This window comes from Theropithecus gelada, chromosome 15 (genome assembly GCF_003255815.1).
Source record: "Theropithecus gelada isolate Dixy chromosome 15, Tgel_1.0, whole genome shotgun sequence".
NCBI lineage: Eukaryota > Metazoa > Chordata > Mammalia > Primates > Cercopithecidae > Theropithecus > Theropithecus gelada.
In genome coordinates, this window is record NC_037683.1 from 61,945,209 (window position 1) to 61,968,920 (window position 23,712).

Consider the following 23,712-nt stretch of genomic DNA (forward strand, 5'->3'; position numbering starts at 1 on the left):
TAGGATTATATACTAATGTATGCCTGACATTGCCAAAGCCTCATTAAGACATTGCATATGTTCCTTAGCTTGATTGAATCTTTCTACAATTTATGCATAGATCACAACATTACACTGTGCCCCATAAGTATACATAATTATCCGTCAATTAAAAATAAATTAATTAATTTTAAAAAAATAAGAGAGACTGCCATCCCTGATGGAATTGCATGGGTGGGGGTGTTCATGCTGTTTAATAGCCAGTATTGCTAGTATTTTTTTTCAAGAGGTGGTCTCAGGCCACTGTGACATTCCAAGCTACAAGTCAGAGTTTTCTCTGAAAGCTAATCAGACTGGGGAAATTAATCCCACAACCTCTGCCTCTTCAATGCCAGCCAGGGGGGGCTAAACCACTTGGAAAGTTTCGGCAGCACACATAATGTGCCCACTAGGGGCCAGGCGCTGGGCTGAGCATAGCTGGACAAATATCTGCACCTGCCCTTTTGCAGACATGTCTAAAAGTTCACCAGGAAGAGATTGTTTTTAACAGAACAAGGAGTTCTTTACGGTTTTATATTGGACATCCATAAAAAAAACACAGCAAATAGGTATCATTTTTGAGCACCTGCCATGTGCCAACCCAATCTCAGTGCTTCTCCTCCATGTTTTCAAATCCTCACAACCCTGGTAGATACTGTCATACCCATTTCACAGACCAGAGGGATAATATTTGCTCAAGTGGTTGGAGAAACTGGCTCACAAGGTATAGGTTATGCTGCCAGGCAAAGTGAGAACACAGTTCCAGTATGTGTGAGGCCCTGCTAACAGGTTGCTGTGCAAAGTGTGGTCAGCCTGCAGTCATCATTTATTTGGTGTCAGCCCTGTACTTGGTATTGTATTTGGTATTTTACCTATGCTACATGTATTAGCCAGCTTGGGCTGCTGTAACAAAATACCACAGACTGCATGGCTTAAATGGCAGAAACCTATTTCTCACAGTACTGGAGGCTGTAAGTCCAACATCAAGGTATCAGCTGACTTGGTATCTTCTGCTCACAGATGATCAGCTTCTTGCTGTTTTCTCGTATAGCATGTGCGCACATGCATGCACGCATACACACACACGGAGAGAAGGAGAGAGAGAGAGAGAAACAAATGTTCTTAAGTGTCTCTTTTTATAAGGATGTAAATGTTATTAGATCAAAGCCCCACCCTTATGATTGTATTTAACTTTAATTACTTCTTTATACTATCTTCAAATACAGTCACACTTGGGGTTAGAGCTTCAACATTTGAATGTGGGTGGGGGTTGTACACAGCATTCACTCCATAGCATTATGTATAATCCTCACAAGAAATATATTTTACAGATGGAGAAACTGAAGCTCAGATAAGGTAAGTTATACTAGTAGCTTATGACAGAGACAGGATTCAAGCATAAATCATGATTCTAAAATTCATACTTTTTCCACCAGCTAGACCACCTTCTAAAGTTTATTTGGTGGCTTGATATCTAGACAATATATAAATGAGAAGAATTGCTAAACTTGATTTATCAGCTGCCTTATGTTCTATGCTAGTTTGTTTTACGCTGGCTTATTTTGAAAGGGGAACTCAAGACAAATCAATTATCACTTAACATTTGAACAAATAGACTATAAAGCAAAGTGAACTGAAAAGTGTGACAGTTTCAAGTAGGTAAGGTGCTTGAAAGATTAATATCTTTTTTTCCATTGTCAAAAAATTTTATTATCAAGGGTAAAAAAATAACCTAAGAGTTATAGGATTTAAGTATAGAAAAGAGTAGGAGTGATGATTTAAACACTATTAAATGTGACTTTAAATGTAGTCATTTATGCTTAGAAAATATATGCATCAAAAAATATTTTAAGCATGTTTAAACTTTTAATGCAAAAGTAATATATTCATATTTTAGCAATTCAGGCAATAAAGGAATGAAAACCATTAATATACATATGTGTGTATTCTAAACAAAACAATGACTCTTAAACTAGATATAAAATTATACAACTTGCTTTTTTAATTTAATATGTAAGTTAGATGTGTTTTCGTGTTGCTATATATAAACTTACCTCATTTTGTGAAATAATGGCCTAGCAGTCTTAAGGTTGTAATGTCATTTGTTTAACTATTCGCCTACTGGTGGGCAATTTAGGTTGTTTTCTACAGTCACAAAAATATGGCATTGAACATCTTTGTACTTCTCCCTCTGTATACATGGACAGATAAATTATATACATTATATAATTATCATATATTTATATAATTATATATCCTAAAAATATAACTATGTAATTTATCCATAGGATAAATGCAATTACTATATCAAAAACCTGCATATTAGATAGATATTGCCAAGTTAACTTCAAGATAAATTTTCACATTCAAATATTTTCCAAGGACTCATTCTACATTGAAGGCAATGAAACATTGTCATGGTTCTCACTGCATTCTGTACCTTCTCTTTGGTGACGTTGTTCAGAGGCCTGAAGGAAGTGAGGGAGTCGATCTTGTTGCTATGGACAGTGCTCACAAAAACAATCAAGTAGTCCATTCGCTTTCCCTGCATCCTTGGGTAAAGGTACCTGGCATTCATTCATTTAAATGGCAGTGCTTTTCCATTTTTTTAAATTTTATGTTTTCAATTGACAAATGATAATGGTACATATTCGTAGAGTACATCGTGATGTTTAGATACATATAATAATGTATAGTAATCAGATCAGGGTAATTAGCATATCCATCATCTCAAACATGTATTATTTCTTTGTGTTGGTAATGCTGGCCATTAGTATATCTTATTTTGAGAAATGTCTATTCAGTTCTACTTCTTATTGTTATTCATGCACCAGACATTTACTGTTTACTATATGGTGAAACGATGGGCATTAAGGTTTTTCTAAAGATGAGTAAGTCAAAAAGGGGCTACCTCAGGCTCCTATGCTTCACTTTTCTTTTCATGGCGGGCAATCATTTTAGTTTTTAATTTGCATACAGTACATTTTCTCCTTTTGGTGTGCTGCTTGACTTTTTATTCTCAGTCTCAATACAAACAAATAAAATTGACAATTTTTTGATATTGAATATGCCCTCTCTCATCAGTAAATAAAACCTTCTAGCCTAGAGTTCTTTGAGCCTCTGGCTCTACAAAAATTGAGGAGCCTTCCAATATCTGGAGCTTTCTAAAACGCCAGTCTGAACAATTAAACTTGTTTTTGGATGTAAAATGTTGGTGACAGCTGTCTTTTTTTTTTTTTTAAGCAGTTACGTGGTCTTTGAAAATTGTACATGCCTGTTCTGAGTCTTTCTCCCTACCAGCATTGAGAGCCTTCTATAATCACTACAGGTGTGACAGCTTAAGACTTTTTCATTATAACAAAGCAGAAAGAATAAAAGAGTTTTAATGAAAGGTGTAGTCTCCTGAGCTGAAACTACATTACTGACCTGAAGCCCTGGAAAATGCTAATACTCGGTATATTAAAAGAACAGCCAGCTTAGTCCCCTTAATGCCCATTTGCCTGACTTTATGAGATATCATTCTTTTCAGCTTGGCATTTGTGAAGTTATCCAGCTGGGAGTGAGTCAGGTTTTTTTTTTTTTTTTCTCTGTCACTAATTCATTAAAAATGCCAGTCATACAAAGCAACTCAAGTGAGACCATCTGCCTTTCTGAAAACCTTAAATACCCAAGAGAAGGAGGGACTATATGCCTTGGTCCTGGTCTGGAACTGCTGCTCTTAGAAAGGGCACAGCCTCGGGTAAAGGCCAGTTGTGCCATGGATGATGTGTCTGACTACGGATCAGAAAGGGCATGGCCTCCATGGCCAACATGCCTAATCCCACTCCCAGTCCCCTCTTCCTTACCTGGCAAGCAGTGGAAGCCTGTAAGCCTCAGCCATTTCACTTGAAAAGGGCTGATAACACTGACCTCCCAGAGCTGTTTAGGCCCTCAGAGTTAACCTGCTTTCTTTCACTTTTATGAACTTTTAAAGATATACCACAAAGACTGGAAGCAGCCCCTTTCCCCTCTGAGAAAGACATAGGAATGATCTCGATCTGTAAATTTCTGATTTTTAAAAGTAATCATGTTTTTAAATAAATGTAAAACTGGTCAGACTTTTGCTGAGAGGGATGTAAGGTAAATTACTATAGGATATTTTTTTCAGAGTCTTCTTTTCCACACTTAGGATAAATTAATTTTAAAAAGTCATTTCTTCTGGAAATGGATTTATAGCAAAATTACTTGAATGCCTAAAAAAATTGGAGAAAGAGTGAAAGATGTCATATTCATTCATCCAACAAACAGGTACAAGTTTCTGCCACATGCTGGTCATTGTTCTAAATGTCTGAGCTCCTGCAGGGAACAAAACTGGCCAAAATCCCTGCCTGCGTGGAGCTTGCCTTCTTGTAGGGGAGGGAAGATGGTACAAAATAAATAACTAAATGATGTAGTGTGTGGGAAAATGCAAAACGCTATAGGGAAAAATAAGTTAGGGAAGATAGTGGGGAGAATTAAAAGCCAAACTCTAATGCAAAATGATCACAGGCTTAATGTGATGTAAGTTATTTAAAGTCACTTTTCAAAAATTTGGATTATATCTAAAATATTCTTTTTTTGTTTAATGGGCAATGACAAAAATATCACTGAATACAGATCCCCCTCTTCTTTGCTTTTATTCACATAAAAATGTCCAATATGTATGTTAACTTAAACTGAGGCCATAGCATTAAATGCCAGCAGATTTGCTTGATAAGAAGAATCTAGGAATGATAGAGCCCACGGACACAGAATTACTTTCTTTTCTTTCCTAATAAATAAGGTGATACAATCTTTGCTTCTTTAATCATGATGAAGTTTCAGCCCAAATGTTGTAGGTGCTTGAATGAAATGGGAACAAGCAATAAATCTGGGATTGACTTCACAGAGGTATATGACAGTATGATGATCTAACATGTACTACCAAGCGATAAATAAAATACCATCTTTCTGACAAGAAGGAAAAAACAGAATGTACCCAGGAGCATTCATTAGAACTTTAAAACCAGCCTAAAATCCTGCCTTGGCGTAAAGGAAAAGAAAGGCTCTATATATCACATTGAATATGCCTTGGGATAGATCAATTCTACAGGGTGCAAAAATATTCTATAGAACAGTTGGTAAACTGCAAATGAATTTAACTATGTTAACCATATGTGAATAATGCCATCCTGTAATGATTTTAAGTTAGTCATGTGCATGACAAGTAGAGGATATTTAGTGCCAAATAAATGTATTAGCCAACAGGAATTTGATAATCATTATGAAGAGAGCAAAATCACATTTCACACTCTGTTCAGTTTGGAGGTCGCTGAGGTCTCCAGGAACCAATCACAACCTTCTCTTCTGTTCCTTTTCCTGTTGTACGGGGAGTGCTGTGCTTTCTGATTGCTTTTTGGAACCACACTACAATTTTATTTGCTTTCTTATTAAAATAAAACAAGATGAACAAACAAAATTAATATAAGTGAGAATAACACAAGCTTACACACATTCACACACATGAAACTATAGAACTAGAGTTTATAGAACCCGATTTTGCCTTTTCCTTTTACCTTTTTGATTGGATATATTCTTGAAGTTATATTCCTTTCCAGGCAATTAAAGTGTTATTACTGCAGCAAGAAGATTACCTGTTGAGAGAAAGTGTAATCCTACGCAACGTTCAGTGTGAAATATTTGTGCGCCAAGAGGTGACTCCATGAAGACCGGTTTTTGAGAAGCTATAAAGCTGGAGGCAGAAATCTTGATCAGGGCTCATAGGCCTTGACTCCGCTTTCATTCTTAAATGAGGATGTGGGCTCGCTAGAGCTGAGTTTGCTTCGAGAATCAGGAGATCACAGTGTTTGTAAATATTCCTTGTTAAGAAGAAGCCTGTATACTGAAAGCATGCTTTTTTTCCCCAATGCTCTATACGTCTGGATATAAAAGGACCAGGGCAGAGTAGGGATTGGGATTTTCTTTCAAGTCTGACATAACTGTACCCCAGAGGGGAATATGGGCAGCAGCTGTGTATCCTGGGAGTAAGGAAAAAACTCTAAGATATGCTATGTTGAGTGCTGATCTGTGGGTCCATATTACTTCCATTCAGTGCTGTGTCTTTAGAAACACTGAGGAGAGCATGTAAACTATTCTTACCAAATTCTCACTCATGAAAGATTGCAGTCATGGTGGCCTTTATATGTTTTTTAATACTGCAATCTTTATTCATATTCTATCTCATTATATTATTACATATATTTCCTTTAAAGTGGCAAAAGTAAATGTGCACATAAAATGCTGTGGTGTATATAATGAAGCCCTAGGAAAATAGCTTATTATGAGGACAGTTTACCTCCAACTCTGAAAGTTTTCATCAAAACATTCAACAGAATTTGTACGCATTTCATCCTAAGCCAAAATAGAATAAAAATAAAATGTTGAGCCAAATTCTTACCTAAACTATTTACTTATTCTGGAGGAGGCACATTTGGATTGGCATTCATTCTTTTAGTTACTGAGAAAACAACTGATTGAGTTACATGTAATTATAACGTGCAATATAAAATTAACCACTTACCAGATGTACAGTGTGCAGGATATAATCAGGGTTTCTCAGCCTGAGCACCATTTCTTTGTTGTGGGGGACTGACCTGAGCACTGTGGATCTTTAGCGGTATCCCTGGTCTTGACCTTCTAGATGCTGGTAGCACACGCCCTCTCCAGTTAGGATAATCAAATATGTCTCAAGACATTGCAAAATGCCTCTAGGGGTACAAAATTACCCCACCGGCATGTGCAATAGTGGATAAATATAACTACAGTATAAGACAGAGGTTTTGAATGGTGCAGACCAGGGCTGGAAAGGTTGTGAAGCACGTGAGCTCCTCTGGCAAGGAGAGTTGGGGAGGCTACAAGGAAGAGGTGAGATTTGACTGGCGTTTGAAGTTGTACAGGATTTTGGATTTAACTGTAGTTTGCTTATTAGTCTCCCTTTAATGGTATCTAATCTAACTGGTGTTTGTGTTTGAAATATGCCCTATTGGTTTCAAAGAGGTTTAAATTTCTAAATATGCCAAAATTTGTACATTAACCAGAAATTGAAAGACTTTAAATACTTTTTATTTCTCTTTTTAAACTAAGAATGAATTTTTCCTGAACTTAATAATGTGGGTATTTTGGAATTAAAAGCATCTGGAGATAATTAGATTGGGCATAAGCTGAATGTTCTCCATTTACAAATGTCACAAAGACACTTGGCATTGTTTTACTGAAAAGGAAGTAAAATATCAGACCTTGTATTAATAATGTTAGCTTTTAGCAGGATCTCCTCCCAACCTCCACCCACACTCCACAAAAGGCAAAAGGCATGTCAAGTTGTTTAGACATTTTATCCCATCCCCAGTTCATCTTTCACAAATCAAAATTGTGCAAAGTTGTCTTTCAAATATTTATTGAATCTTTAATCTTTGAAGGCATCACCTTTCTCAAAGATAATGACTTGCTCTGATTGTGTCATGTTTGGAAAACAGACATTATCACATGCTGCTGTGTAGAAGTATCATTCTCTTCTTAGCATTTCTTATTAAGTCTGGTCGAGCAACATCAGCTATGCACTTAACCAAGTGTGAGATTAATCATGATTCTGTATCCACCAAATTTTGTAGTTCTGAATTATCCAAAAACGAAGTCTTCTGGAAGGACTTGCTCTTAAATTCTTCTCCAAATGCATTAACATTCTCTCCCAGTTGCCAGAATTGTGTCAGTATTGATATCGCTATATAGGAAATTAAATTATGAGATTTGGCAAAAATTATAATGGTGTTGACATTATGAGTGTACCACAAATCAGATTATATCATGAGTTAGATTATAAATTAAAGACATAAATAGTTAAGTGCATTCCAACAAATGTGATTTTAGTAAAAAATACTCAGTATGGCAAAATGCTCACATCAACAGAGACATACCTTATATAGCACTCTAGTAGACTCTCAAAAAATGTTTGCCCAATTAAGCTTTTTTTGTTAACTGCTGTCCTGAAGTATGATGTAGAAAAAACTTTTTGAGTTGAAAATTTGCTGTAATTTTTTTTCTTTCTTTGCTTCTGGCCCTGGACTTCTATTATTAATTATTACTAGAAATTCTCCTGAGATTAGATTTCAAGAAGAATTCTATGAATAAGACAGTAAATGACATGTCCATATCTGATTCAACTATACTGGGACACAAGGTAATAGCGCCGATATTTCTTGGAGTCCCTTCCAGTGTTATACTCGATCCTAAAGTCTTATGGCAAAAATTGCTTATTTCACAGGGTCTATGTTAAAGTCATTATGAGATGATGAAAGACACAGTTTATGGCTTAAGACGGCTTGGTGGGGGATGTTGACTGTAAATTAAATGGAATATGATAGAATGTTTGGAATGGAAACACCTGTATTAAATATTTTTTTTTAATGAGGGAAGAGTACCAGATGTTCTGTAGGCTCATTCTTTTTTGGTGTATCTTATTTTTCTTTGTTGTTAGCAGAAATATGAAATACATTAAAACTCCTTCACATCTATGCAACAGAAATAGAATAAGAAAGCAAATGACATGACTGCTAGATAAAGCACTACCTAAAATAATTGCCTTAAGCTATTTGGAGATTTATTGTAAATTAGATTGCAGGAATGTGTGTGATAAAAATGGCATCTGTCATTTAAAAACAATATAATTTATTTTAAAATAGATCCATGTGCATGCTTAGATTGACATGTCTTTAAATTTTGATGATAATTTTATCACTACCACCCCCAAGCCCCAATATTTTATGTGCCGTTTGCTTTGGGATTTTCCTTGAATTAAAAATTGAACAATCTTATTGCAGTGCAGAAAGAATTTCATTACTTTCAGAGGTGACCTTCCAGATTCTATTAGGACAAGAAAATAGCCTTTCACAACATCAGTCAAAATCTCTTTCCATATGAGCTTCAACTGAGTCTAGCACCTCCAAATGCTCTAGAAACTCTCTTTGACATTTCTCCTTATGTCTGTCCTTCCCAGCCAAAGTCAAGAATACATATGTGCTAAGATTGTTTAGGGGTCATCTTCTTTATTGTTTTGTTGTATGATGCTGACACTGGAATTTCTGTTGCATAGGCTCTTCAGGTTGAGAGTTAGTATCTTGAAGATAGGGATTGAATATCCTGGGGTGTTTTTGTTTTTGTTTTGTTTTTTAATATCCTGTTTCTTAACTTCCCAGAGAACCTAATTCACATGCCTGTGCCTAATGGGCATTTTGTAACATTATTAACTGGTTCTTTCTGATAAATATCCCATGATTCCTTTAAAGATTATCTTGACTTCTCCTGCACTTTTTAGGTATACCTTCAGAACTACAAACCAAATATTAATCAACTATTTTCAGCTTTTCTGTTAAAGATGTAATAGTACCAAAGGAGACAGGATTTTTATTTGTTATTATGTAGTAGGTCATAATATTTTTATTTTAAAGTGATACCAAAATATATGATGAACCTAGCATTCTCAGTTCAGCTCAGTTAACAACTATGAAGAGTTATATTTTTATTGCTTCAAGAGAATTGATAATCTCATAAATGTTCCAAAAGAACATTCTTGAAGATGATATCTTATTTCCTCTGTTTCAGCATTCTGAAATCCAGGTTTTTTCACCTAAGGAAATCTATTAGGACCCACTTCCTATTATACATAGAACTACTTAAATACTCTTCTCTATAATTTCCATTTAGATTTGAGCAAGATCATGGAAGTAACACGTACAAAAAATATAATAGCAGCTGACAGGTAGTCTCTGGGATGCTTTCCCGTCTCAAGAGGGATTGCATAACCAATGGGGTATGAGGAATTTGGAAAAGAATTATGCAAAATAACCTTATATTAGAAGATGGAGAGTAAAAGACAAAGAGAGTTTGAAAATATGAGGTCTGTTTATCAGAAAAAAAGCAACGAACCTCACTAATTTAGTGACTTTTCAGTTATGTGAAGAATAATGACAATGTTTTCTCTATCAGTAAACAAACATAAAGGCTCACAAAGGAAATAAACTTTATATGGCAAAGATTAAGATTAAATAGGATGAAACTATTCTCAAAATGAAGGCTGTTATGTGTTGGAATGATTAATTTAGGAGGACCGTAGAACTGTTTCATTAGGAAGTCATAGGAATGATGTGATGAAGACACATAAAGCGTCTGAAATGATGGGGATTAAATTACATTTTAAAGAGCCTCCTGTTTTAACGCTTTCTAATATTTCTTTTCATTTATTATTTAATTTCTTTATTAATTGCCCTGATTTTATCAGATTTATCATCTCATGGTTAAAGCTTTTAAAACTTCATTGTGAAAAAAGAGGACTTTAGTGTTTAGTTATCATATTGGAACACATATTTCTGTCTTCTTTTATTGTTGGTGCACCAATCAAAGCACTAGCTCCAAAATAATAAATAATTTCATATACACACAAAAATTCCTCTAGCCAGTATCAACAGAGGGTCAGCATTTTAGAGTATTTACGATGGAAAGGGTTACTGTAACTGAAATCCAGCTGAAATCATTTTGCTCTGGGTCTCTATTAATATACAGAACTGATGTTTCATTGTAAAATAAACCAGGTGAGTTGTATTTTTAAAGTGGGATTTTCAGAGTTGGAAATTTTCGGGATTAGATGCTATTTTTCAACTTCTTTCTTTTTAGTTTTTTCTGAGGAATTTTAAATCCCATTACTTTGAACAACAGTGATTTTTCTTAAATTTATAAAAGGTAATTGTTACCATGGAGTTAAACTTATGGGAAGAAGGATCAGAAACTGATGCTCCTATGCACACTCCACAGCAAAATTGCTGGGTACCTAAACAGTCACCTGTGTCAAACACTATACTTTGGGAATGAAGACAACCAAATCATGAAAATATTAACATCAGGGAAATATGTGATGCTGGTAGAAGCTTTTAGAGATACAACACACACGCACACACCACACGCATACACACACACGCACACACACACCATTCCATATGTACACAAATTGTTTTAGAACTACAAAAAGAAAATCAAGAATATGAGTTTCTATTTAAGTGCTATTGAGATGAGTCAGAAGTACATTGAATCCTCTTTAGTCACATCAAGGTGATATTTGGGGGGGGGTTGTTGTCATTGTAATTGTTAATGTACAATATGTTCAGTGTAAAGTATTTCCGTACCACAGACTCCGAGACTCCAGCATTAAGGAAAATTCTTAAGCACCATGGACAGCTACAGCTTTTTTCTAGCAGCTGCACAGTTTATTTTTATTTTTATTTTTTATTTTATTTTATTATTATTATTATTATTATTATACTTTAAGTTCTAGGGTACATGTGCATAACGTGCAGGTTTGTTACATATGTATACTTGTGCCATGTTGCTGTGCTGCACCCATCAACTCGTCAGCACCCATCAACTCGTCATTTACATCAGGTATAACTCCCAATGCAATCCCTCCCCCCTCCCCGCTCCCCATGATAGGCCCCAGTGTGTGATGTTCCCCTTCCCGAGTCCAAGTGATCTCATTGTTCAGTTCCCACCTATGAGTGAGAACATGCGGTGTTTGGTTTTCTGTTCTTGTGATAGTTTGCTAAGAATGATGGTTTCCAGCTGCATCCATGTCCCTACAAAGGACACAAACTCATCCTTTTTTATGGCTGCATAGTATTCCATGGTGTATATGTGCCACATTTTCTTAATCCAGTCTGTCACTGATGGACATCTGGGTTGATTCCAAGTCTTTGCTATTGTGAATAGAGCTGCACAGTTTAACAACACTGAGGGACCAGTTAAGAATTCATTCAGGGCTCATAATCCGTGTGTTCACTGTGAAATTCCACCTTGAATTTTCAGACCATGGTGTCTCAAGTTAGCACTTTTTTTTTTTTTTTTTGAAATGGAGTCTCACTCTGTCACCCAGGCTGCAAGCTCCGCCTCCCGGGTTCACACCATTCTCCTGCCTCAGCCTCCCGAACAGCTGGGACTACAGGCGCCCGGCACCATGCCCAGCTAATTTTTTGTGTTTTTAGTAGAGTCGGGGTTTCACCGCGTTTGGTAGGATGGTCTCGATCTCCTGACCTCGTGATCCGCCCGCCTCAGCCTCCCAAAGTGCTGGGATTACAGGCGTGAGCCACCGCGCCCAGCCAAGTCAGCACTTTCATTTTCACGCCAGTGTTGAACAGTTTGTGTACAATCCTCTGCAGCTCTTTCACAGTATCTGGTAAACTATTGTAGATTCTAAGAATAAGTCAAAGTGATGTCCCCAAAGCCCCAGATCAGTGCATTTGGGTTTTGTGGGGCACACCCAGGAGTTCTTAAGATGTAATATTTTCAACTTTTATTTTAGATAGAGGAGGTATACGTTGAAATTAAAAATAATAAATTACAAATTTAAATTTTTAATAGAAAAAAGACAATATAGCAAAGAAAGGGTTACCTACATTTCTTGATCATATGAAGTTGGTACTTACTTTTAATGGCGAAAACTACAATTCCTTGTGCACCAACCTAATAGTACTAGCAACGCAGCATTTCCAGTTTACCTCCAGCCTAGTTCATTCATTTATGTCACTTCCCAGCCTCTGTAGAAATTTCATTATGTGAATCATATCATAGAGTTCCAATGGAATTTAGAAGGACTTCAGAGTTACCTCAGTTGAAGACTGAGACCATGAAAGCTAATGTGGTTTGCTTGAAATCACCTAACAATGTATGTATATATTTCGTGTATGCAGTGATGAACACAGTTTCTAGGTGTGATCAATTCTATTATGTGCAATTAATGGAAATCCAAAGACAGCATGATTCAAATGGATAAATAAAAACATGAGATAAAAACCTTCTCAGCCATCGAGATAGTTATATGAAGTTTGTCTAGATTTGAAATCCCTTTTATTTTATCAGTGAACTTGCTGATATTCTTGTAAGTACTCAAGATTTGAGCTTAATTAAAAAATGAAACTTTCCATAAATTCCTAAGTGCAACCCAGGCTGGTTCCTCTTTTCTCTCCTCTGCATCTCAACCTTCTGGGCCCTTTCTCCTCTATCATTAATGGAGGTTTTAAATGCAAACTCTCAAGCAGTCCAGTTCCTCTCATTTATCAGCCTCAGCTCTCACTCTGTACAGCAAAAGTCTAGGAATCAATATGGTTAAAGGCAGAACTCTTCTCTGAGAGTGTTGTAAAGAACTCAGATAAAGCAAAAAATTATGTGGAGTAGTCTAGGTCAGACAAGAACAAGAATAATAGTGCTAAAGAAATTAGAAGCAGGTAGCAAATCATCTACAAGGTTTTAACATCTTAGCCACACTTTCTTATCTACTAATTTGGTGACAAGAGTGTTGTAATAAGTCCCCAGAGGAATAATGAGATGCTCCTACCCAAAACTCAATGCTAGTAACCAAGGAAAAGAATGTCTTGTGACTATGAGCACTAGGCTAGCAAGCTATGCCCCAGAAAACTTCTTCAAGCAATAAAGTCTTAGCAGTTTATGCCCAGAAGGAAGATTCCTCAGGAACCTTGGAATTTGTGGTATTATATGAAGTAGAGGTGGAAGAGAGGTGACTGAGACTCCTTTTACAAAGGACTTGATTGTTTTCTTCTAATATTCAGTGTGACAGCTTATTGCACATGGATTCTTCCTTCTCAAATAGTTTGAAATGTGTCAAGGGAAATGTGTCCCACTTTCACAGCTCTAAAATCGCAACAGGCAAGAAACCAGCATAAATTCAGAGAGAATCATGAGGGAAATAAGTTGGCACCACACTTTAAAGTTCCAGAAGTTGAAGAGGACTGAAAATGGGTCATCTTTCAATGAACTAAAAGAAAGCCTTCCCACAATGGAAACTTGATGTAAGCATTTGAACATGTATGAGATTCATGTCAAGGTCTAGTCATTCAGTGTCCCTGATGCAGTGACCATAAGCCTGACTTCCAGTAAGAACCACAGTTGCCAGTCCAAGTAACATGGTGATGCTATAAGAGTGTTAAATTGGCTGGGCACAGTGGCTCATGCCTGTAATCTCCACACTTTGTGAGGCCAAGGTGGGCCGATTGCTTGAGCTCAGGATTTCGAGACCAGCCTGGGCAACCTGGTGAAACCCTGTCTCTACAAAAATTACAACAAAAATTAGCCAGGCATGGTGCTACACACCTGTGGTCTCAGCTGCTCAGGAGGCTGAGGTGGGAGAATGGCTGGAACCTGTCAGGCAGAGGTTGCAGTGAGCCGAGATTGCACCACTGCACTCCAGCCTGGGTGACAGAGCCAGACCCTGTCTAAAAAAAAGAATGTTAAATCAGCCAGGCATGGTGGCTCACGCCTGTAATCTCAGCACTTTGGGAGGCCAAGACAGGCAGATCACAAGGTCAGGAGTTCAAGACCAGCCTTACCAACAGGGAGAAACCCCATCTCTACTAAAAATACAAAAATTAGCCAAGTGTCGCGGCATGCTCCTGTAATCCCAGCTACTCAGGAGACTGAGGCAGGAGAATTGCTTGAACCTGGGAGGCAGAGGTTGCAGTGAGCTGAGATCATGTCACTGCACTCCAGCCTGGGTGACAGAGGGAGACTCCATCTCAAAAAAAAAAAAAAAAAAAAAAGGTTTTAAATCATCTGGCCATTATTTTTGTCTTTAGACATCCCAGTTTGATTAGATCTTAACACATGTATGCATTTTCTTCTTGTAACAAAAGTTTTTAGTGGAATTTTCATTTAGTGGGGTCACTGAAGAACTAATTCTTTGATGATCCTTTAGTGGAAAAGCCTACTCCAGTATAATCACTGCAAGAGGCTTCAGATGATTTTAGCCATAGAAAAAGGAGGAGAAGGTGTATAAAACAAGTAAGAAAATAAAATAAAAGTCAGCTAAAAAATTTAGAATCTCAAACAATAGATTAGGCCCAGAACAGGTGAATAGATACTGTGTAAGTTTATTGTTGAATAGTTTAACATTAGAATGTAGATGACTTTGTATAGACTTCCATTTTTCTATAATTCTTTTAAAAAGACAAATCAATAGGATTTTTTGGTTGTTATGTTCTTAATGACCTCTGAGGCAAACACTTTGGCAGCAACTTTTTATTGATAAATGCATATTATCCTGATTATTTAAAAATTAGAAATTCATCTATAGTACATATGGTAATTCTTGCTTAACCAAAAAACTAAACTTACCTAACCATTTCATTCCACCACCATTTCAAAATGCACTGGAGTGTACTGGGCTACTTGTGAGGCATCTTTTTTCTGTGGAACCTTAGTGTATCTCTCTTTGTGATCTAACATTCCTATTTTCTTTACTGAAAACTTGGTGCCCTTTGGCCTGTTTTCCATGGTGCTAGTCATTAACTGTTACCTTCTAATTCTGCCTCTATATCTTATCAAATATTGTGAGTACACCTTATATTTCAGGAAGAACTCTCACTGTCTCTGGCAAAGTGAGCTGCAGTAGTTCATTATCCAGAGCTCAGATATCAGATCACAAACAGCTTCAAGCATCTGGAATAGCACTGAACTATGTTTGATGGGGGAGAAAGAAACAGTGGTGGAACCAATGAATGTGTGTTGTAAAGAATATTTTACCCAGCCTTTGAGTGTACAAAAATAACAATAGTAACTAATAAGACCTGGAAACTAAGAGATTATAGTAGTGCCATTGACTGACCAGACTGAAAGCATTCAGAATGACCAAGACAAAAGAAAGATAAAAAAGCAGAAAACATGTGGCAAACAACAGAAGAATACGAAAGGAAAAGAGACTGTGGGAATGAGGGTGATGATAGTGGCTATAAACTGTAAACACCAAGCGCCCGTAAGAAAGAAAGGGTCAGATAGGGGAGGTAGGCAAAGGGGCTTATCAAAAAGCTATTCTAGATCTCAGCAGTCTCTCAAGATATGAGTGGCATAAAGGCAAATATAATACATCAGCCCTAAAGGAACACCACTGTGTTGTTCAGGAGGATCATATTTAATGTGAGGATAAATTAAATCACCCCTGAGATCACAGGAGAGTGTCACTGCACACAAAATTTACTGAAAGCCTTCATACATGTAGTTAACCAGTAAATATGAGCTCCATGAAGCTAGGAACCCTGTTCTATCTGTCATTGGGACTCATACATTTCCTGGCACATAGTAAGCCCACAATAAGTATGCTGAATGAAATAATGAGTAAGCCATCATCACTGTCATGTAATCAGGATAAAATGCATTCATCAATAAAAAGTTGCTGCCAAAGTAGAGCTTTTGACTGTAGGATACTGTGAACATGTGCAGTTAAATAGGGGTAAGTGTGTTGTACATGGTATCTTACGATATGGATTAGGAAAGGCAAAAGGGAGAAATAGAAGAAGGAGGAAAGAAAACATAAGAATGACTTGGAATGGGAAAGCCTGGAAAACCTAGCCTGATAAATAGATTGTTTACCTTTCTCTGTTCTAAAATAACTTGGTTAGAAAGGGATGCTCTTCATAAAGTCTCTAATTGTGTAAGTTTGTTGTACATTTTGCCCATATATTGTTAAAGCTGCCATGATTAGCTGAATGGGGGTACCTCTTTTATTTGAGTTTTTGTTCCTGAAAAGAGAGAATACTTTTGTTCTCCCTCCCTCAAAACAACTGCAACTCAGAACAACTTGAAAAGACATGTTTTGAAGAGCAAATTAGAAAAACAACAGATTCGTATTAGTTGAATAATGCATGGGTATTTTCTGCTACGTACTTTGCCTGGTTTTAGCCTTTGTACATAATCAGCATATAATGCAGCTGTATAAAAATTGCCAGTTGCTTCTTTCTTCAAGGGAATGCATTTATAAGTACCCTCCAGCCCTCTGAGGAGCATGTAATGGTGTGCCATGGTCACATTTGCCAGCTTCCCTGTGGACTGTGCCTGGGCTCAAACACAATGAGGATGGGTTGACTGTGCCTACAGGGACTGCTCTTGTAGAAAAATAAAACTTTCAACTTTCAGAAAAAATCCTTAGCACAGAGGTATCTGAGGAACCATAATGTTGATTCCAAAGAACAAGCTAATGCACAGATGGATGCGGAATACTTCCCAAGGGTTTCTATCTTTTTTTTATACCTTCAGGGAAAGACTGTTGCAAACCTGAGTCCTACTTGAGTCTTCTCGGCTTCTCTCCAGCTAGGCAATTATGCCTCTAATCTTGAAGGGGCAGGGTTAATATCTTTGATCATCTTTCTGCCCGTCAGTGTATCCACTGAGATATTTTTCTGAAAGCAACATATTAGAAAATACAGGAGGACTTTGATATTCCTTGCAAATACTATATAAAACATTCAAACTTATTCATTTTGTAGGTATCTATAATTCTGTTCAAAGCTTGACATTGGGAAATACTTCAAAAACAATGTAGTCTGGCATCAGGTGTCTAGAAGTGTTAATTTCCTGATTATTATTATTATTATTATTATTGTGTTTGATGGTAGTGGTGGTAAGGATGGAGTTAGGGGGAAAGGTTGAGGCACCTTAGAAGTAGACTTTTCCCACCTCTTCTCACATAAATTCTTGGATTACTTTGTATCATTTGACTTACATCTCTCCATTTCCTTCCTCTCAACCCCACCCCTGAGAACCACTGTTTATTCTCTATCTCTGTGCAAAGTAGCAGATATGTAGGACAAACATGTCTGAAGATCTAATGTACAACATGAAGACTATAGTTAGTAATAGCATATTGTATTCAGGATACTTGCTAAATGAGTAGATTATAGCTGCTGTTGCCACAGAGGGGAAAAATGGATAACTGTGACATGATAGATATCTTAAATTTGTTTCACTGTAATGACCATTTTACTCTATGTATGTATTTCATAACATCATGTTGTATACCTTAAATAGATATACACACAAACATTTTTGTAATTCTCAAATGACTCATAAGGAATGCTCCTCCTCCATTCAAATAGTGAAAGGGAAAAGTCAAGTGATATGGGTTGCCAAAATGGCTGACTGTAGAAATCACAAACAAGGTTTACAGGACTACTGAAAAGTTGAGATTCTAGAAACAGAAGTAAAGATGGTGATTTATTTTATTTTATTTTATTTTATTTTATTTTATTTTATAGAATCAAAATAACCCTGAAAGGGAAGGGCTGCTCTTGGTCTTTTGATTCAGCAGTCAGTTTTTTACAAGGCAGGCTTGGGATGCTGCCTTTATGGTTCTGCGAGGGTTGCACCCCATCTGGAAGAGGAATCAAGTTGTAGGGCCACCTTTGGGGACCTAATTCTGAGACTTGCACCCATGCTTGTTTGTGCATATGCACAGCTTCACAAAGGGTGGCCATGGGTCACATACACACACACACACACACACACACACACACACAGAGTTCCAGATTTTCTATTATTAAAAAGGATAGCAGTGTGTGTTGTTGTAGAAAGACTTTCATCAGTAAAAACCTTGAAAATGTGAAAGTAGAATTACTTAACTTTAAAAAATTCTAGTTAATATATTCAGAAATTCTTAGTCCCTGCAGATTTTTAGGAGCTGAGGTGTTATGGGACTTCATTTAATAATTGGCTAAATCCAGGTTGTAGGAGAATACTCTGACCATCTACCAACACTTAGGGGATATTCTTCCCTTACTCTCCAAAATGTGCAATTTATTGGGTGCTTGTAATTTCTTTTGAATATTTATACTTCTTTCCAGAAGAAAGTCAGCATCTTATAAATTAGTCTAGTATTCTTGAGGAATTCAGAAAGATTATAACAAATCATCAGGGGTGAAAAACCTCAATCTTACAAGTAAGTAAGAACTTCAGCACATGATTAAATTTCCTAGGGCTGGAGTTACTGAAATGATAGGCTTATATACAGTAATGCTAATAAAAACCTCTTGGAAACACATTTTCAATTTATAACTATGAAGGAAAATGTAGGCCTTTCATCAGGCCTTCTTCTCATTATCAAAATGTCTTTTGCACAATGGCAAAGAGACATCAATGTTAAAATCAGGTAAGAACATAGATTCTTGATAATACGACATGACCACAATTTTAGATCTCAAAATTGCATACTATTTATAAAAGTGGTTGACAAATACATTTAAAATTATAACTTATTTTTGCATTCAAAGCATAATTTTAGAGAAGGTAAGTAAAAGTATGCCCATTATTAGAAAATGCCCTAAAGCCTTATCATTGTTATGTAACAACCAATGCAGATTCTAATAGCTAAATTGAGTTAAAGCTTTTCTCCTGGTGACATGTGTCCATTCTCCCAGAATGAAAACTTCCTGTCTCTTGACTTTACAAATGGTGCAGGTACTTCCTTCCTTCATTCAATAAATATTTATAAAGCATCTAACAATCAACTAGATACTAGGTGCTAGGATACAGCAGTAAACAAAGCAGGCAAAGAAACAAGAAACAAAGAAGTATCTGATATAATGTTAACTAGTGATAAATACTGGGAAGAAAAGTAAAACAGGGAAAGGGGACAGAGAGGTACAAGGTTTTGAAAAAGATTCCCTGGAGGTGACATCTGAGTACAGAACTAAATTAAGTGAGAAAGTGAATCATGCAGATATCTAGGGCAGTGATTCTTAACCAGGGTGACTGTGCCTCTCCAGGGACGTTTGATGTCTGGAGAAGTTTTTAATTGTCACAACTGGGGGAAGGGACGGTACTGGCATCTGGTGGATAGAGAACAAGGATGCTGCTAAACACCCTGTGCTGCAGAGGGCAGGTCCCTGTAGCAAAGAATTATCCAGCTTAAAATGTCACTAGCACTGAAGTTAAGAAACCCTGATCCAGAGAAAGAGCATTCCAGGATAAGAAGAAAGTAAATAAACACAACAGACCATGAGATGGGAACTTGCTTGATACATTCAAGGAAGAACTAGGGGGTGTGTGTCGCTGGAGCACGGTAACAAGCAGTTATGTATCAGGAAAAGAATTTGGAAGATAGCTCAGGGCCAGGTCACGTGGGGTAACAGGCAAGACTCCTGCCTCTCCTTTGTCTGCTCTGCTTCCCTCTTTACTAAGCTCCTATTCCAAACTCCCCAAGGAGAACTAGCTGGCTTTGCTGGCAGATGTCCTAGGAAGCTGAGTGGGTTTTGGTGGGAGACAAGGATTTCACATACGTGTTTACCTGAAGAGTACATTCAAACCCATCTTGCACCATGATGGGAGATCTTAGAGTTGGCTCTCCAGAGGTTGGGAAGATCATTTCACTAAAGTTCTGGAATAGAGTTCTCGAGTATGGTCATTACTAGACTCATGGCTCTTTCAATTCATATTAGTGAAAATGAAATAAAATTAAGCATTCAGTTCCTCCAATGTACTAGCCACATTACATTCCTAACAGCCATATGGAATCCTCGTCCTAAGCATGGAACTCTGACTGCCCTCAGTCTCTGGGGCTGTTTTCTGTATTGCTCTTATCCTGACCTTCCCCAGACTTTTTGTGCTGAGACACCTGATGACCTCTTGGAAGGGCAGCCACTTTGATATTGTTCAGGGGCACAGAAAAGTGTCCTCCACTGTCTCCAGGCCTCTTCAAATGATGTGTGGATGACTACCAGGTTTATGCTTGATTTGCTAGCCAACTGCCCTTGTTTTTTGAAATAATGGTTCGTAGGGGATCCTGAAGTCCTTTTGGGTTGGCAACTTGCATTTACAGCTCTGGTTCTGAGTCTAGTTTGCATCATTTCTCCTCACTGTGTTATTTTCCACTTGCCCACACTGTCACTTCTATTTTGCTTTTCTGCCTACACAACAGAGATTTTGTTCTAAGATATGAGTATTACTCAGTGACTCTGTTTTCCAACTTTAAAAATAAGTTTAAAGAACAAAGTATATTCAGAATCGCATATATGGATTTCATATTTCTACTTAGTACATTGTATGGTATGTGCTTTGATTTTGTTAGTTGGATGTGTTCTTCTAGAAATAAAATCCCAGGCATTATCTTTATATTAAGCCAGCAATGGCTCAGATTTGAAAGGACAACAAAACTAAGATAAGAATTAGGCTCCTCAATCAGTAGAGTTTATCCTCACTCGTAATTTTTTTAAGCTCTTGGTAGTGGATGCCTTTAAAATTTTCTTTAAATATTTATGGCATTGGTTGTCAAATTTTGTGGCTTCAGGTGTGGCTTCAGGTTTCTTTTATACTCTTAAGCATTATTGAGGACCTCAAAGAGCTTTGTTATGGAGACTATATCTTTCTGTATTTACTATATTTGAAATTAAAACTGGGACAATTTAAAGCTCAAGAAAATCCAAGCACATATAACTTTAGCCATCACGGCAATTGCATTATAACACATCATGTAGCCTCTGGAAGAATCCGCTGCATGTTTATGAAAGAATAAAAGCAAAAAAGGCAAACAGCATCTTAGAATTGTTGTGAAAATAGTTGTGACCTCACAGACCCCTTGAATAGAAATGCAGTGACCCTCAAGAATTCCCAGACCTTACTTAGAGAACTGCTAAGCACACAGTTATTTTGCTTCTAGAAATTTTTTTTTTTACTACTACTGGGTTAATCTTTCCTTGGCCTGAAGTGGCCAATAGGTATCTGTGGAGAAGTAAAGAAGAAAATGGGCATTTATTAAGCACATTCTCTGGGTCTGTTCCATCATCTCCCAACTTCCAGTTAATCACCAGTCTCATTTCATGTATAGTCATCTATTTCCATTGGCTTGAGGATAGGATCATCTCTCCCTGTGTTCCTGCAGCAGCATCCCAGCTGGCTGATTTGCAGTCCTCTTGGCTTGTCTCCAGTCTTTCTCCACCTGTGCCCAGAGCAATCTGCCTAAAACCCCTATGATACCATATTTGACCCTAATCTTTCCCTCAGACCTTTGGATGAAGTGAAACTTCCTCTGCATGGCTGACAAGGCCCATTCATCACCAGGCTCTACAGATCCCTCATATTATTTTCCTTCTTTCTACCGCCCCCACCCTCCATGCCACACTCATATCCTAGCACTTTTAGTTTGTTGAGCACCTGAACATTTGTGTTCTTTCTCATATTTGAACGTGTAAATGTGTTATTCCCACTGTCTGGAACTTCTCAGCTATTCCTGGCCAAAACCTGCTGGTCCATCATATTTCAAAGCAGATGTCATTTCAATGAGGAAGATTTATTTACCACCACCACCCCCTTGATGGGGCTAGTACTCCTCTTATTTGCCCCTGTGATACCTGGCCCTCTCCTTGTCATGGCACTTGTGACACTGCAAGGTACTTGTGTTTCCTTGGTTATATCCCCTTACCTGAAAGCATCTTGAGGTAAGGAAACAAGTCTGGGATCATCTGCATCCTCTGCCCATAGGGTTAGATGATGGTCACATGGTACACAGTTGTTGAATGATGAATTAATCAGTCAAAAAATTATTTTCAGAGTGCTAGGGCTTTATTACAAATGGAGTTGACTTGTAAAGAGGCTCTTCTACAATCTTTCTTCTGTACCCTCCTCCCTCCCAAAGACATCCTTCTATGGGAGGATTAGGGAGGAGGAAATCTGGTGAAAAGCGGCACTGCTTTTGCCAAAGTCCTCTAAAACAACCACTGAGTCCTTCTGGATCCAGTTGAGAATCTTCTAGAGGAAGAGGTTTCGCTCGCATCTTCAAGGTCCTTCATTTCTACATCCTAGGGACTTTTGTCCTCTTTTGCCTTTTGAGCTGTGGCTCACTAGTCCTGGATAGTTTTGAGGGGCTTCCACTTCCATGGCTGCTTTCTCTTTCCAGGCAAGCTGGATCTGCTGGAGAAGTTTTCTGCGCTTCTTGCCGGACAGAGTAATGTTGGTACGTGCACTGGATGCCCGCTTCTTGAGGTGGTGCTGCATGATCAGCCCTTGGTCTATCACAGCCCCAACCACCCGGTGCCTCAGATGTCACTCCCAGTTCAATACCCACAGGTGCTTGAACAGCTTTTTCTTCAGTTCTGTTCGGGGGCAGTTGATATTTCCCTGGAGAGTCCCCATAGTCACGCCACAACGCCAGTTCCCAATCAGTCAACTTTTTAAGTATTTCCTTTATAATAAATGTTTTATTTGCATTATCTCATTTAATCATCTTACTTCCATTGCCTAAACATCCCAGCAGCAAAGAAATAGTGAAGCAGTTCTCAGCATCATATGCTGAGAACAAAGGGATCACCCAAATGGGGACAACGCACAGAAATGAATAAAGATTAAGGTAAATTTTCCAAGGGAGAAGGCAGGCAAAGAATCATTCTGACAAAGCAGTTGGGTCCTCTTTCAACTTCTAAGTGACATTGCTGGAATATTCCCAACCAGAACTCAGAGTAAAACCACTAAAAATACTTGTTAAGGGAAACCGATCTGTTTCATCCTGAAAGTACTTTCCCAGTTGGCAGTCTTGAAAATGTCTATGCTCCTGGAGTTTTATAGCCTTACTTTAAAAAAAAAAAAAGTTTTGTTTTTAAAATAAATTCCAAGAGCACTAGGGACGTGAAGGTTACATAGACTTACTTCACACTTTGTGGAAAATTCTTATCTTGTAAGTCTTTCTTTCTTCTGACAATTTCTTGTTACATTGATTAAATCCCTGTGAGTTGTTTTCTTCCAGTTCAGCCTCTGGGTTCCTGTTTATTTTTCCAGAAAGAACTCAGTAAAATTCTGAAAACAGAAAAGGAATTGAAAATATAGTTTTATTAT

At 37.4% G+C, this 23,712-nt stretch overlaps 1 protein-coding gene and 1 pseudogene across 1 annotated transcript in view; one reads left to right on the plus strand and one right to left on the minus strand.

Annotated features, from left to right (window-relative positions):
* The window catches only part of SLC24A2 (solute carrier family 24 member 2), a 265,252-nt gene that overhangs the window by 52,626 nt on the left and 188,914 nt on the right, over positions 1-23,712 (plus strand). The gene's annotated exons all lie outside the window — the stretch shown is intronic.
* Positions 22,590-23,016, minus strand: LOC112608525 (annotated as a pseudogene).